Source organism: Phacochoerus africanus, chromosome 9, assembly GCF_016906955.1.
Source record: "Phacochoerus africanus isolate WHEZ1 chromosome 9, ROS_Pafr_v1, whole genome shotgun sequence".
NCBI lineage: Eukaryota > Metazoa > Chordata > Mammalia > Artiodactyla > Suidae > Phacochoerus > Phacochoerus africanus.
Genome location: NC_062552.1, coordinates 109,991,091 through 110,008,895, shown reverse-complemented (window position 1 = coordinate 110,008,895; position 17,805 = coordinate 109,991,091).

Sequence of the window (17,805 nt, the reverse complement as noted above, 5' to 3'; positions counted from 1 at the left end):
ATTCCATGGCCATTAAAAAGATAATAAAATAATTTTACACTTATAACTTTGACATCTTAGAAGAAATGGATGAATTCCTTGAAACTCATAAAAGTATCAAAATCTAATCAACATGCATTAGATAATCTGAATAGCCTTAGAATCATTTGAAAATTGAATTATAATTAGAAACCTCTGCACAATTAATCTCTAAGCCCAGATAGTATCATGGGAAAATTCTATGTAAATGTATAAAATTACTATAAATTTTATAAAATCTCCTTGAGAATATATAAGAATAGAAAACACTTCCCGATTCATTTTATGAGACTGTATTAATTACCCTAATACAAAAAAATAGAAAAGGAGAGTACAAAAATTAAAACTACAGCTCAATATCTCTCACGAATTTAGGCACAAAAATGAGCAAAGTGAATCCAACAATGTATAAAAAGTATTCCACATCATAACCAAGTGGGATTTATTCCAAATATACAAATCCTCTCTGACATCCAAAATCCAATCAATGCAATCCATTGTATCAACAAGCAAAAGAAGAACATGCATATGATCTTATCCAATGATAAAGTCCAACACCCATTCATGAGAGAGAACACTCAGCAAGTTATGAATAGAGGAGTCTTTTTTTATTTATTTTTTTTATTTTTTTTTGTCTTTTTTTTTGTTGTTGTTGTTGCTATTTCTTGGGCCGCTCCCGCGGCATATGGAGGTTCCCAGGCTATGGGTTGAATCGGAGCTGTAGCCACCAGCCTACGCCAGGGCCACAGCAACGCGGGATCCGAGCCGCGTCTGCAACCTACACCACAGCTCACGGCAACGCCGGATCGTTAACCCACTGAGCAAGGCCAGGGACCGAACCCGCAACCTCATGGTTCCTAGTCGGATTCGTTAACCACTGCGCCACGACAGGAACTCCTGAATAGAGGAGTCTTACTGCAACTTGAGCACATATGAAAAATCTATACCTCACATCACACTTAATAGTGCAAGACTGAATACGCTAACAAAAGGCATAATGCTCACAATACTCTTATTCAACATAGTTCTGAATGTTCTAACCACTTTGATATGGCAAGAAAAAGAAATAAATGTCAAACACACTGGAAAGGAAGTAATAATGTCTCTATCTGCTAAAGAAGTTATTTTCTATATCAATATTCATTCCCAAGAAATCTACAAATTATCTCCTAGAACTAATGAGTTCAGGAAAGTTGTAGGACACAAGATTTACATGCAAAAATCAATCACATTTATATATATTCACAATGTACGTGTGGAAACCAAAATTAAAAACAAACTACCACATACATCCTTCCAAAAGAAGGCAAATAATTAGATAAGTGCTCAAAAAAACATGTACAGGATCAGCATGCTGAAAATTATGCTACCACTACTGGTAGAAATCAAAAGAGACCTAAATAAATGGAGGCACATGTTGCTTTTATGAACTGAAAGAGTCAACGTAGTAAAAATGTCAGTTCTACTCTGATTTATCTAAATATTTAATAAATTGCTATCAAAATTCCAGCAAGGATTTTTGTAGAAATAAATAAGCTAATTCTAAAACATGTATGGAAAGGTACAGGCCCTAGCACTGCAAAAACAATCTTGGCAAAGAAGGATAAAGTGGGCAGAATTTATCCACCTGATATGAATTTTACTATGTAGCTGCAGTAATCAAGACAGTGTGGTATTGTCAGAGGGTTAGACATGTAGATGATTGCAATGGACCAGAGAACTCAGAAATAGCTCTACACAAAGATGCTGAAATGATATTGATGAAGAGCCAAAGCAATTCAACTCAGAAAAGATAGCTTTAGCAACTTGACCTAGGGGTTCCTGCTGTGGCAGGTTAAGGATCCAGCATTGTCACTGCAGTGGCTCAGGTCGCTGCTCTGGAATGGATTAGATCCCCAGCTCAGTAACTTCCAATTCTGTGAGTACAGCCAAAATAAATAAATAAATAAATAAACCTTGACCTAAAACCCATGCCTTGCACAAAATTAACTCAAAATGGATCAGAGGCTTAAATATAAAGATTAAATATGTTTTCTAAAAAAGAAAAGACTTGAGAAAAACCTTGCAGCAAAAGTTTGGGGAAGAATTCTTAGATTCGACACCAAAAGTCCAATCCATAAAAGCAAAATTTGATAAATGTGATCTTATCAAAATTAAAAACATTTGCTCTGCAAATGCCTGAAAAGAATTGAAAACAATATACATATTGGTTAAAAAAATTGCAAATCACATATCCAATAAAGATCTAGTGTCTAGAATATATTTTAAAACTCTCAAAACTCAATGGTAACAGGCATTTCACTGAAGGGGATATTACAAATTAGTATATGAAAAAGTGTCCCATATCATTAGTTATTAGGAAAAGTATAAGTTAAAACCAAAAGAAGTTACCACTACTTACCTATCAGAATGATTAAAATAAAAAGTGACAACATCAAATGCTGGTGAGAATGCAAAGAAACTAGCATTCATATATTGTTGGTGGTGATAAGGTAAAATGGTACATCCATTCTGAAAATCTTTTGCTTTGCTTGAAAAAAAACAAAAAACAGGCAACTACTATCTCTCACAGTAATTGCAGTTATGGACAGTTACTTAAAAGAAATGAACACTTATGTTCACACAAAATATCTGTACCCAAAATTCATAGCAGTTTTATTCAGAATAACCCCAAGATTGGGAATAACCCAAATATGTTTCAACAGGTGAATGGTTAAACTGTGGTATATCCACACTATAGGATACTTCTTAGCAATAAAGAAGGATCAATTGATAGATGCAACAACTTGGGTCCATCATCAGGGAATTATGGTGAGTGAAGTGCCACTGCCAAAAGTTTACATACTATATGATTCCATTTATAAAAGTTCATTAAACAACGAAATTTAGAATAAGAGGACAGGCCAGTGGCCGTTAGAGTTTAGGGATAAAGTTGGGAGAAGAGAGGTAAGTGTGTCATAAGAGAGCTACCCTGGGGGACACTGGGGTGATGGAAATGCTCTGAATTAGACCGTGGTGGTAATAGATGAATCCACACAAGTGATAAAGTGTATACAACTACAAACACACAGAGGCACACACACATCCACACACATCACATACACCTAGAAGTAAAACTGTTGAAATCTGAATAATACTGGTAGATTACATTGATATCAGTATCCTTCCTGTGAAATCACGCTAATCTTGCAAAATGTTACCACAGGGGGAAATGGTAAAATGTATGAGAAATCTCCTTGCAAAGTCTCTTACAATCGGTATGTACCTAAACATGGGCGATGAAAGGTGGAAGGGATTATTGTAAGCACAATCTACCAGCAAAAGCTTCTTTCTTATTCATCCTATCTAGGTTTAATGTAGGCTTGAGACATTTGATTTTAAAAGACATAGATTCCACTTATCTGTTGAATGGAACCTGCGAGTCACTGAAGAAAACCCCATCATTTGACAATACTTAACTACAAGGGAGAAAAGGTCTGTAATCTTACTGGGTCCAAGAAGCTGCAGATTTCAGAAGCTGTGGTCATCAGTGAATAGTCTCCCATACAACAGTTTTTGGCACAGATTATGGAGAAGTTTGGGTCTATGGTTATTTTGTATTTTCTGCCCTAAAAAATGTAATAAAAGAATAGCACCAATAATCAGGTGGTAGTTTTCCCTGGAAATATCTATAATTTTCAGGCACAAGGTGCACATCAGCAAGTCTGAGTGCCATGCAAGTGTCCCAAGTTATTGCTAATGCCCTCAAGAGCTACACACCAGATAAATTAGCCCACTAAAAAAATCATTGTCATTATGTTTAAATAAGAACTGTAGACCTAGAAGTAAAAATTAGCAATTTTTAATATATTATTGCATTACTGTATTTTTTGAAAGGCTGTTAACTTGCTAATAAGAAAACCAGCGGCTTTCCTGTCTTGTCCATTGGCATGAAATATTTTTTCCCATCCCCTCACTTTCTATCTATATGTGTCCTTTGCTCTAAGGTGAGTTTCTTGAATAGACATTTTTCCAAGGAAGATGTACAGATGGCCAACAAGCACATGAAAAAATACTCAACATCCCTGATTATTAGAGAAATACAAATCAAAACTACCATGAAACACCACCTCACACCAGTCAGAATGGCCATCATTAATAAGGCCACAAATAACAAATGGTGGAGGGGATGTGAAGAAAAGGGAACCCACCTGCACTGTTGGTGGGAATGTAAGCTGGTACAACAACTATGGAGATCAGTATGGTGATACCTTAGAAACCTATACACAGAACTACCACATGACCCAGCAATCCCACTCTTGGGCATATATTGGGATAAAACTTTCCTTAAAAAAGACACATGCACCCGCATGTTCATTGCAGCTCTATTCACAATAGCCAAGATATGGAAACAACCCAAATGTCCATCAACAGATGATTGGATTCGGAAGATGTGGTATACATACACAATGGAATACTACTCAGCCATAAAAAAGAATGAAATAATGCCATTTGCACCAACATGGATGGAACTAGAGACTCTCATCCTTAGTGAAGTAAGTCAGAAAGAGAAAGACAAAAAAAAATACCATATGATATCACTTACATCTGGAATCTAGTATATGGCACAGATGAACTTTTCCACAGAAAAGAAAATCATGGTCTTGGAGAATGGACTTGGGGTTGCCAAAGGAAGGGGGAGGGAGTGGGGTGGTTGGGGAGCTTGGGGTTAGTAGATACAAACTATTGGCTTTGGAATGGATTAGCAATGAGATCCTGCTGTGTAGTACTGAGAATTATGTCTAGTCACTTATGATGGTGCATGATAATGTGAGAAAATAGAATGTGTACACGTATGTGTAACTGGGTCACTATGCTGTACAGTAGAAAAAAACTGTATTGGGGAAATAACTCTTTAAAAATAATAACAAAAATTAAAAATTAAAAATTAAAAAAATAAATAAAATATCATATGAGACCTAAAGAAAAAAAAAAGAAAAACAAATTTGAGGAGTTCCCATTGTGGCTCAGCATTAAGAACCCAACTAGTATCCATGAGAATTCTGGTTTGATCCTTGGCCTTGCTCAGTGGGTTAAGGATCTGGTATTGCTGCAAGTTGTAGCATAAATTGCATACGTGACTTGGAACTGGCACATTGCCGTGACTGTGGTGTAGGCCTGCAGCTGCAACTCCACTTCTACTCCTGGCCTTGGAACTTCCATATGCCACAGGTGAGGCCCTAAAAGGGGGAAAAAAAAAAATATATATATATATATACACACATATATATATATATATATATTTTATTATTTTCTCAAGTAGGGGAAATAGTTAACTGGAGTTTTAGATACTCATAAATAGTGCCTCTTAACATTCGCCTGAATCTAAAACAAGAGGAATACTGTGTTTATAAGATCTGTAGTCAAGTTTATATTTCCATTTTGGGTCATAGTAACCAAATACCTGTATCTCTGGTATTCCAACACATACATGATTAAGTTCTTTAATAATCCTTTTTTGTTATAAATAAGTATGGGGTGTTTATTTATGTAATTTGAAACTAAAATAAATCTCAACCAAAATGCTATTAGCTGAAAACTCTAGTAATTGTATGAAATTTTAATGGATACTATTCACATAGAATGCCTTAGTTTCTCTACAAGTTGTACTTATTACAAATCATGGAGCCAGGAAGTATTTTAAGAGCCCAAACAGATTTGACTCTCAATTAAATATTTAAGCCAACAGCTCAGGAAAACAAATAGTTCATACATATATCTAGTTTAAATATTTGACAACTTGCATTAAATCATAAGACTCATATCTAAAAAGAATATTCCACTTAGGAAAATAAATTGATAGGACTGAATTTTAGCTTTTATCTCAAGAACAGGTTTCTTTCTAATGTATAATGTTGCAGTGAAATACACACAAAGCAAAAATTGTAGACACCTATGTGATAAACAAAACAGGCAACACTTCGTTAATGCCCAGTTTTCAATATGTACTTCACAGACTTGAATTTCGGTCCTATTCAGTAAATGCATTTCTTCTCCCAAAGCAATCCCTTTTCACATATGTCTCCAGATATCATTATCAAGACTGTCCCTAAAGGTAAGCTAAGTGGTCACATATTTCATATAATTTGAGATCTGATATTGAAAGATAGTATATCTCAAAATACATCTTGCATCTGCTTTCCAGAGTCTGTGAAATTGCATTGTTTCAGGTTTATCCTTTACTTAGGGTATTCATGTTTCGAAAATCACTGTTAAAATGCCATTAACACCGAAGGTGATTTTGCATGACAATATTACTACATCTTTTTTAGATTGGTGTCTACAATCCTACAGTCTTAGGATTGGCTAAAATCTTTGGAAGGCTGTTAAAAAATTATATTTGGGCATAAAAATACATTAAAAAAGCTGTTAGAAGTGTGCGGTACAGTTGAACCAATCTGAAATTTAATTAAGACGTTCATACAGCTTTCTTAGCCTTTATAGATCAAATAGATGAGGATAACTAGAGAATTTGAATATCACATTAGTATATTTGATTTAACATATGTATAAAACTTTGTACCCCACAAATGGAGCATTACAGAATGGAATTAGCCAGCTAAAGTTTTGTTTGATGCCTAACGACCTGTCCAAAATCTTATGTGTCTTGATGTCATTTGAAACTCTTGTGCTAATTTCAGCTGTACTCATTTCATGCCTGTTTAGCTTGTTTAAGGATAAACAAATTTAGGATGAGCTTGTTTAAGCTTAGAATCTTGAGTCAGGTCTGTTTCACATGTCCCTCAGCCTCTTTGCACCCAGGGGTAGTGGTCATACCTTCTCTTGATGACAGTAGCAACACAAGTAGCAAGTGGAAACACAAGTGAATGCTTCTTAAACCTTGAGGTTGCAGCCAGTTCACTACTTCCACCTATATTCCGTTGACCAAATAAGACAAGGCTGAGCCTAAATTCAAGAGGAATGGTACATGTACTTTATACACTTTGAGCCAAATCAAGTCACTGGCCCAAACTCAAAATCAATAGCGTATGGAAGCGAATTCCTCCAATGGGAGTATGTGCTGGCAGTAACAGAAGAAGTAAATAGTTTTTAATATTAGTGTACTACAGGAAACTTTTTACATATCCATAGAGTGTTCATCAAAATTAATCATAAACTCTGCAACAAAGTGAACCTAAACAAATACCCCAAGGAAGAAACTTTATAGGTCACCTTTTATGACCATGAAGCAATATGACTAGATAAGATTCACAAAAATATACAGCAAAAAAGGAAGTTCTACAGGACTTCACAAATTTTATCCTGTAATAAAAGAAGGTAATCACAGAGGATCACTATGTTTCCAGCAAGTTGCTGAGCAGTCAAAGCATATGGTTTGTTTAAACTGAGAAAGCTTTTCGCTTAAACTCTGTTAACGACATAGAGAAACTTAACTGAGTTGCCTAAAAATGCAACAGGTTGCTGGGAAGATTGTGTTTTACTTGTCACGGGAGGGACTCTGCAATGTCAATCCCATTGATTGTTGGGGGTTATAATAAAGTGTCATTCATCCACAGCAAACTAAAATAAATATAGTGACTTTTCCATAAAGTTAAATTTATTCAACTTCAAGAACTGTCTCTTATCTGTTTATTTTTTTGGCCACACCCATGTCACGTGGAACCTCCCAGGCCAGGGATCAGACTCAAGCCTCAACAGTGACCTGAACTGCTGCAGTGACAATGCCAGATCTTTAACCCACTGCGCCACTGCAGGAATTTCAAGAACTGTCTTATTATGAGATTTGATTTTTCCTGTATTAATTGTTAAAAGGTCCCACCCTCATTTTTAATGAAATGTTTGTTGAATCCGGCAAGCAGAGGGATATTTTTTTGAACGTTGTCAAGTGTTATACAATTTTAATTGTTCCTAAAATCCAAAAGACTGAAAGTATTCATACAGTTTTTACACTTTTTGTTTTGAGCGCTCAGGAAAGAAAAAACGATATTGGCTGGTTTGCTCAATGTTGGATCTTTGGCCACAGCAGCCTGTATTTATGTGCCCAGTGATTATTTTGTTTAGAAGAAATGGCCATACACCCTGCTGGCAGAGACTGGCTAGAAGCTCATTGAATCTGTTTTTCCTTCTTCTGAGGAATAGCTGTCCTGCCTCTCCCAGCCTCCTCACAATTAGGTGTAGCTGTAGACAGTGTGAGCACTAAGAAGTGGGGACAGTGATGCTTGCCACACCAGAGGCTGCCCTTTCAGTTCTCTTCATGTAAGAGACTCTAGAGCGCTTTCTTCTCACCTCCACTGGTCAGATCTGGTCACTTTGCATTTACACTTCTATTTCTTGCTTATGAATGCAGGCAGAGCCACCTGAGTCAGAGAGCACGAAGACTAAGACATTGATTATGATACTAATTAAGGAACCCTCTGGTGGCAAGAAAAAAAAAGATAAAATTTCAGTGTAGACTGGGGGAGACTCACTGAGGACACAGCCAGTGTCTCTTAGACCTGCAGCCATGGCCGGAGGAACAAGGCGTGGCAACTATTTCTCTCTCCCTCTGGTCTTTGCTCTGAACAGAAGACTAACATGAAATTCTACTTAAAAAAAAGAATCTCATGTCATTTTAACAATTATAATACAGGCCTGTTTTTGGCCTAATAATTGAGGCAAAAAATACTGATTTCTCTTCTTACAGTGTTAGGGTGGTGGTAAAAACAATTTCTAAAAGTACTTTTAATGAACTACTACAGACATATGTCTACATAACTGAAAAATGTAAGCAGAAATGACAGCCTAAATATTTCTTATTTCCAGCAGAAGGGTTTACGCTCAAGTCTGTGCCACTGAAATTCTGTGGAACAGATACAGTGTTTCCTCAGTAACTTCCTGAGTTTATGTAATAGAGGTTTTGGGTTTTGTTTTGCTTTGTTTTTAAACATTTTTTGGCCACACCCATAGCATGTAGAAGTTCCCAGTCTGGGGACTTAACCCGTGTCACAGCGGTGACCCAAGCCACTGAAGTGACAACACTGAGTCCTTAACCTTCTGCACCACTAGAAAACTCCCAGTCACAGTTTTAAGTATAAGATTACTGCTAAATTCCCCAGTACCCTGAATTGTACACTGTGTTGGGTTTCTGCTTTTTTATCTTTTTCTTTTGGACATGGAAGAGCATCCTTCTTTTAATAGCCTGTCAAAGCCTACTCAAAAGTACCATTCATGGACACTCACACCTGTTAAAATACTGACTATCATTTAGGAAAGAATATCTTTCTCTCTCTGATGCTCTTTTCATCAGATGATGGGGTGGTTATAACGATAGAGAAATTCAGCCGAATTATTATATCCATTCTTCTCTCAACTAATTTACCAACTTGATTTCCATTATTTTCAGGTTAAAATATTTTTTTTTCCATTTCCAGGAGATTTCAAATTCTCTCATCACTCACACATCAAACAGAATCTAGTTGTGAATGCCGTTCATAAGCTGCTTAGAGGAAAGTTCTAAAAGATTTTCTGTACTGATATTCTGAAATAAAAGATGCATGAATGTCTTGCCTAGCAGATGATCACTTACTGGAGCTGAAAAATAATATCCTGATAGACTGGATACTTTTGGATAATGGCTTTGTGGCTCCAAGAAAGAAACCTATGGCATGGGCCCCGAATGAAATATATGGGCCATATGCAACAGTATTCTAGCCATACCAGAGACCTGAGAGTAAGAGTAACATTAATAGCTACGCTTTATCGAGGGTCTGCTAGTTCTGAGTCATCTCTAACTGTCTGCAAGTTGCAAGTATGTTCCATAGTTCCTGACTTACAGATGGAGGTATGGGAAGATAAGTAACTTGCTCAAGGTCATAGAGATGGTAAATTGGTAGGCTGGGATTCAAACTCAATTTCTGGTCTTTTTTCCATGGAACCGTGAAGAATATTTGACAAAGTCATGCAATGGTAGGATGGCCGAAATGCTTAGTTGAAGCAATGCTGGTGTTTATTTGGCTGTACATAGTCTTCTTTCATAGAACCATGTGCAAAGTATATTTTTCTTTCAAAAAGCTTCAATTACCATACACTGTGGGTTTAAGTCAAACTGGCATATAAATTGACCTGCATTTTTCTGCATAAACATTTAGGTTTGGATTTAATGTATAGGTTTACTCATCCAGCTGCTCCTCTAAACAATTGCAGCCCTGGGGCTGAAGTTATCAGAATCCAGCTCTCTCCCAGAAAAGTCACTTCTTAGGGCTTAACCAGAGCCCAAGAGGTGGATAGAGGTCTAGGTTAAAGGCCTAACCAGCTTGAAGTTGGTTTCTAGCTACCACTGAAGTTTAGACTTGGAAAGACATTGATGATCCCCTTATTGAATTCCCTTATCTTGGAGAAAACATTCAGGTCTAAAAGGTAACGTGCTGTACTAGAGACCACATTATAAATTAGCAGCAGGAGTTCCCCTTCTGGCTCAGCAGAAACAAATCTGACTGGTATCCATAAGACGCGGATTCGATGCCTGGCCTCCATCAGTGGGTTAAGGATCCGGCGTGGTTGTGAGCTTTGGTGTAGGTTGCATTCGTGGCTCGGATCTGGCATTGCTGTGGCTATGGCATAGGCCATGTAGCTCTGATTCGACCCCTAGCCTGGGAACCTCCATACACCGCAGGTATGGCCCTAAAAAGACAAAATAATAATAATGATAATAATAATAAATAAATTAGCAGCAAAACTTGAGTGGTTTGATGCCTAGTGATGTGCACTTTCTGTTCGTCTTTGAGATACCTGCTATCTGGATACTGAGAAAAAGGCCCACTATTTTTATGTAAATTGCTTCATTTTTCCGCATGCATACCATGGCTGGTGAGAATCACAGGAGCCAGGAAAGACAGATACTGAAATTCTGCATAAAAAACAGCTTGATCGCAGTGTGTGTGTTTTATTTATTACTTTTATCACAATTCTTGGAATTTTTTTTTTTTTAAATGAATCATGAAGTCTTTGCTGATGGTATTTGAGTGGTCAGTTTTTGGGGATTTTTAAGACAGCATCACTCAGAAGCTTATGCAAGAGTTGGATTCTTATGGAATATTCCACTTCATGATGCGGCAATAGTGAAGGTGATTTTAACGCAGGGACTGGCAGATTGAACCCAGTGTGTGTTAGTGTAAATGTTTAGTACTACTGCATTCTGTGAGGTCTGAGGGGGCTCAGTGTGCTGAACTAAACAAAAGAACTGAAAACTTAACTTCATATTGTTTGGTTTTTTTCCCCAGATACTTAGCATGATAACATTAATATATTGCTTTTTTTTTTCTTATTTTTCCCAAAGATACACACACACATTCACATTTGCATGTAGTTTGGGAGGCTTAATTACAAAAAAAAGTTCCAAGCAATTATAAATGTATTCTCCAGAGTAATGAAATACATCTCGCATATTACGTTCTGTGCTTTCCTCCACATTAAAATCCCTCCTCTCTCAAATCATGTATCCCTAAAAAAGAGGAAAATTTATTTCACTTTTTCCTCATATCCATTAGTAAAACAGCTATCATAGTGATAACTTTTTCACACCACCATAAAGTAACATAAAATCTAAAAAAATTCACAAAAAAGGAAAGACAGAGAAAAGTTGATGTCATATTTTAAATAGACTTCTGTAGAATTCCACGTCGTTGAGCATTTTTCTCTTCTTGTGGGAGGCAAAGGGGGAACGATTGAACAGACGCACTGCAGCCAGCAGCCGCCTCTCACAAAACTGTTAGTCAGTGTCAGCAAATGAAACTGACAAAAGCATCTGGATGAAAGATTGAGTAATTATTTTCCCGTGTTAATGGCCCTTTATTTGTGGTTTTTATGCCTATGTTTGTTAACAGTAATTGCCTCTCCACTACTGTTTATTTTTAATGAGTCCCTTAAAAACGGAGCACTAACTACTGTAGGATTTATTCTCATTTTGTTTACCGTAGAAAGAAAGAGCAGCGGACCAAACAGGACTCCATTTCCTTAAAGGGACAGCTAACACTGAGCAGCAGAGAATACGAGAACACTAAGAAAACCTTTGGAAGTACTTTTACGGTATTTTGAAGATGGAAAAGCAATCAACACACTGCACTATTTGTGAGTTGGGTCTCACTAATCCATGGAGATTCAGTCCAATATCATTGTTTTTCCTCTGGCTCATAATTATAATTTGGATTTCAGAGTGCCCATCGCAGAGTAGAAAATAGATTGTTTACAATACAAAACAGATCACATTTCTCAATATATTGAAATAGTCAGGATCTTCCTCCCTTCCCTACGTTATATTCAACTCCCCAAGGTCAGGAATCATGGGGTTCTGAGTTATCGTTGAGTCGTCAGTACTTCGTACATGCTTCATAGATAATATATACTCTAAGTAAACAACTGTAGCTACAATTATCTTCTAGAAAGAGCAAGTAAAATGATGGTGGATCCCAAATCAGCAAAGCATATTCGATAGAACATATCTGAAGTATAAGCAATTAAATTTACACTGGATTTTTTATAATTTAGAAAATGTTGATTTGTACATGTGTGCATTTGTTTCCTCAGGCCAGCATAACCAATGACCACAAACTGGTTGGCTTAAAACAATAGGAATTTGTTCTCTCAAAGTTCTAGAGGTCAGAAGTCTAAAGACCAAATGTTATCAGGGCCATGTTCACTCTGAAAGCTCTGGGAAAGAATCCCTCTGCCTATTTGCCCACCACCCTCGGCCTTGCTGGACTTGAAGCTGCATCACTGCAATTTCTGCCTGTTTTCACACAGCCATCTTTCCTCCGAATGTGTCCTACTGTCTCTCTTTTTTTAATTTATAAGGACACTGGTCATTGGAGTGGGATACCCCTTAATCCTGCATGACATCATCCTACCTATATCTGCAAAGAGCCTATTTCCCCAAAAGGGCATATTCCTTTTTTCCCCCCACCTTTATTGCAGTACATATGACACATGAAATTATAATATATTTAAAGTGTAAATTGTGAAGGGATTCTCACACCGAGTTAATTAGCATATTCATAACTTCACATATTTACCTTTTTTTTATTTTTTATTTTTTTGCTTTTTAGGACCACACCCATGGCATTTGGAGGTCGCGAATCAGAGCTACAGCTGCTGGCCCATATCACAGCCAGAGCAACATGGGATCCCTGACTCACTGACAGAGGCCTGGGATGCAACTGTCATCCTCATGGATGACATTCATTTCCCCTGTGCCAAAATAGGAACTCCAACCATCATCTTATTTTTTTTCAATTATTAAGGTTTTTGTGTGACAACTTTTAAGTTCTACTTAGCAAATTTCGGTTATGCAATATAGCCACTTTCTTATACATTTGATCTCAGATCTGATTCATGAAAATGTGTGCCCTTTTACCAAACTCTCCCCATTTACCCCACCCATTTGTAGTTACAAATGGAAGGATTGCCTTTTTAAAGGCTGAACATGATTCCATTGTGTATATATATACACACCTTTATCAATTCATCCTTTGATATACATGTATTTTTTAATAACTTGACTATTGTGAGTAATGCTGCAGTGAATATAGGGGTACAGATACCTCTGAGATAATGGTTTGATTTCCTATATATATATCCAGAAGTAGGATTGCTAGATCATGCAGTAGTTCTATTTTTAATTTCTTTAGTAACCTCCATGCATTTTTCCATAATGACTGTACCAGTTTACATTCACAACAACAGTGTATAAAATTCCATTTTCTCCATAACCTCACCTTATTTTCTCTTCTTTTCAGGAATGGCATCCTCACAAGTTCAAGGTGATGTCTCACTGTGGTTGTGATTTGCATTACCCTGATTAGTGACCTTGAGCATCTTTTCACGTACCTGTATGCCTCTCTTGAATGTCTATTGAGGTCCTTTGCCCTTTCTATAGTTGGGTTATTTTTTTATGCTATTAAGTTGTATGAGTTCCTTTTACATTTTAGGTAACTCCTTGTCAGATATGCGGTTTGAATATATGTTCTCCCAGTCCATAGGCTGCCTTTTTATTTTCTTGCTGGTTTCTTTGATATGCAGAATCTTTTTAATCTGATACAATTCTGCTTGATTATTTTTGCTTTTTGTTGCCTATCCTTGTGGTATCAAATCCAAAAATCATTGTGAAGATCAATATTAAGGGGATATATTTTCTTCTAGGAGTTTTAGGTTTTAGGTCATATGTTCAAGTCTTTAATCTACTTTGAATTGATTTTTATGTGTGACGTAAGACCTTCCAATGTATTTATAGTAGTATCAGAAAGAATGAAGGATTTATAAATAAAGACTTTCAATAAAGGAGTTGCAAGATCTGTACAATGAAAACCATCAAACATGGATAAGAGAAATTCATGAAGTCACAAATAAGACTACATTCTTTGATTCTGAGTCAATGTGAATTTTTGAGGGGCAAAATTCCACTCAGTACACCCTGGTTGAATTTACATCCTGGCCACATCTCTTTCTTGTTGTGAGACTCCTAGCAAGATACTTTTATATCAATAAATCTCAGTTGCCTTGTATATAAAAGGACAACCATGGTATTACTACCTAATTCATGGAGCTATAGTGAGGAGTCTCTAAACTAATAGATGTAGAGCCTTTAGCACAACTTCTGATATAGTAAATGAACTTTAATAAATAGCATCTCTGAAATGAATATGGTAGACAGTGTAATAGGATTTTTACGATAATAGCCTTTGGTGTAGAACAGCGGCAAAATGCTAAAGTAAAATTCCTACCTTTGGTTTTATGAAACACCAAGAAATGCAGTTATGCAAATCTCTAGAACTCTAAGGGTACAAGAGATGATGTTGAGTAGTTGTTCAGAGACTTTCCCTTTGGCTAACACACTATTCTAATAGAAACTTCCCCAAAGCCTTGTTATATAGATTAAGAAATAACCACAACCACTAAAAGAACAGTAGTACTAGATACGGTGTTTAGGATGAGGAGGTAACACAGTGAGTACTGACCTGCAGAATTTCAAAGGCCACAGTTTGAAGAGTGAGGTCAGGAGGATGGATGGCATCTCCTTTGAGGGGCACTTTGTGGCTACTGTTTCTTGCAATCTGATTGGTAATAAGAATTGAGAAACAGAGAATTAAAGGATAAGAGCAGTTACATTTACCTACTGGATATGACAAGCAGAGAACGTCTTTACCTTTCTTAGAAAGCAACACAGCAAGGATAATAGCAGCCCTGCTGACACCAATCACCTTGAGAGGGATGGCTTTGTGCACTCTCATCTGCATGTTCCGTGCATCCTTTCATTCAATCCTCACATCCCTCTGAAGGACGTACTACTAATTTCCCCGTGTTGCCTGAAAATAAAACTGAGGCACAGAGAAGTGACATTAACTGACGAAACGCTCCTTTGAGTGGTAGAAAAACGCATTGACATTAAGCATCCCAACACTATGGCTCACAATCTTTAACCTTAATTAAATTAGTCACATTCTCTCCTGGTGAGTGGTATAACTTTAAGGATGACGCATCACCCAGCCAGAGGAGAGTGCGAAGTCCCTAGATAATGAGATAAGCTTACATTTCTTTTGCCAATATCATTTATCAATTATGTATAGTGCGCCTTATTTGTGCCTTATTTGGAAATAGGGTCTCTGCAGATATAGTTATGATAATGTGATACTGGGTTAAGGTGGGTCAATGACTAGTGACCAGGGTCCTTAGAGAAAGAAGACAGAGGCACAGGGACACCTACAGAGAGGAAATGGCTATGCGGAAACAGAGGCAGAAATTGGAGTGATGCAACTTCAAGCCTAGGTTTGCCAAGGATGGCCACCCAAAAGCTGGGAAGAAAAAAAAAAAATCAAGACATGCTGCTAATTTTGGTCTTAGGCACCCAGAAATCAGGGCTTTTCTGAGCCTTGTCTTTCAAAGTGGTCATGCGGTTTAGGATACCACTGTGTCTCCTAGCTCTACCCATGACTGAAAACAAAGGACAAGTTCCATTTTAGAGTCACTCTAAAAGCTAGGCAGCAGGGAAATTTGTCGACTGAGGCAAATAACATAAAATCATCAAAATCAAGATATATATAGAATGTACACTAGATATCAAAACCCTAGCTTTTTTTGAATATGCAAATTAAATATTTGATTGAATATTCTACTCTTGCAGGCTGGGTTCAAAATGATTCTTTTTTATTTTTTTCTGTAGAAATTATGTTCCTTTCTCACCTCACTCCCCCTCATAAAATATTTATTAGAAAAATCCAAGATCAAACTAATAGTCAGGGTTCAAACAGTTAATACATTTGATGCAGCATATATTGTGAATCAAAAATAATTTTTTAACGGGTGCAAATGACTCTTTGAGAAGAGTAATTCAATTTAATAAATGCATCTCCCTATTTAAGTTAAAATATTTGAGCCAAAATTAGCAGCACATCTTGTTCTTTTTCTACATCTTAAAATGCAATAAACTACAGGTGAGATAAGTTTCCTTTGTCGGATTTAATTGCTTTTGGGGAGATAGACCAACATAAAGCTATCCAACTTTAAGGGACAAGAATGTAGAGATAGAAGTGAAAGAATTAGAAAAGTTGGGAATTAACGCCAATGCAGTAAAGCACTTGCAGTCTCAAGGCTACTTTGAGATATATTTTTACCCTTGCAACTTCCCTTTATGAATAAACTAAGGAACTAAAAACAGATTCCCATCCATCATGCTCCTAATACAAATGTTTATTAACTGCATCTTTGTTGCCAGCAACTTTTCCTTAGAAAACTTTAGATTATGAGGATATTATTCTCTGAAACTGAGGGAGGGAAGGGAGATTGGTGCTATTTTAATTTAATTCATTTGCTTTCTGGCTATCTAATAAATGGGATGTTGTGTGTATGAGTGTGTATGCATGCACATTTAATTGCTTTAATGAGTTGAAAGAAAAAGGACTATTAGAAGAGGTTCTCTGCAAGTTCCTTTAGCCCAGAAAACATTCTCTAACCACTTAAAAGAGAACAAGGAAAAATTTTCAATTGGAAAATACTCACTGAGTGCCCTCCAAGGCCTAGACCCTCTATAATTAGCTAAATACACAAGGCTGAAGAAGACGCAGTTTCTGTCTTCAAGGAACTCATTCAGGACAGGGAAATCTAGGAAAAATATTTAAGACTAGAATATATGATATTAAGTAGCCCGGGTAAGATATAACATGGACCTGGGAAGATGAGATGTTGGAAAAATAGACTAGAGCCACTTTGAAGAATGACTTGATTATAAGACCCAGAAGTTAGTGTACAATTATCCACCCCCCCCTTTTTCTATAGCCAAAGAGCAGACAAGTTAAAAAACAAGTTAAAAACTATATCCTAACTATATTATAAAATTTTTCTTATTTTTCGTCAGTTACACAAGTATTGTTTTAATGGCTGTACCCACAGCAATATGGAATTTCCCAGTTTCCAGACCAGGGATTAAATCTAAGCTGCAGCTGTGACCTATACCACAGCTATGGCAACACTAGATCCTTTAACCCACTGCAACCGGCGGGGGATCCAACCTGTGCCTTTGCCTCCCATGTGGTCTGAACCAATGCAATGGGATTCTGTGCCACAATGGAAACTTCATCTGCATATTTTTGATCTGTGCTATAGATTGAATGTTTATATATCCCCAAAATTCATATGTTGAAGACCTAATCCTTAATATGGTGGTACTTTGAGGTGGCGCCTTTGGGAAGTGATTAGGTGGTGAGAGTGGAGCTTTTATGAATGAGCCTTATAAAAGAGGCTCACAGAAGCTTTCTTGACCTA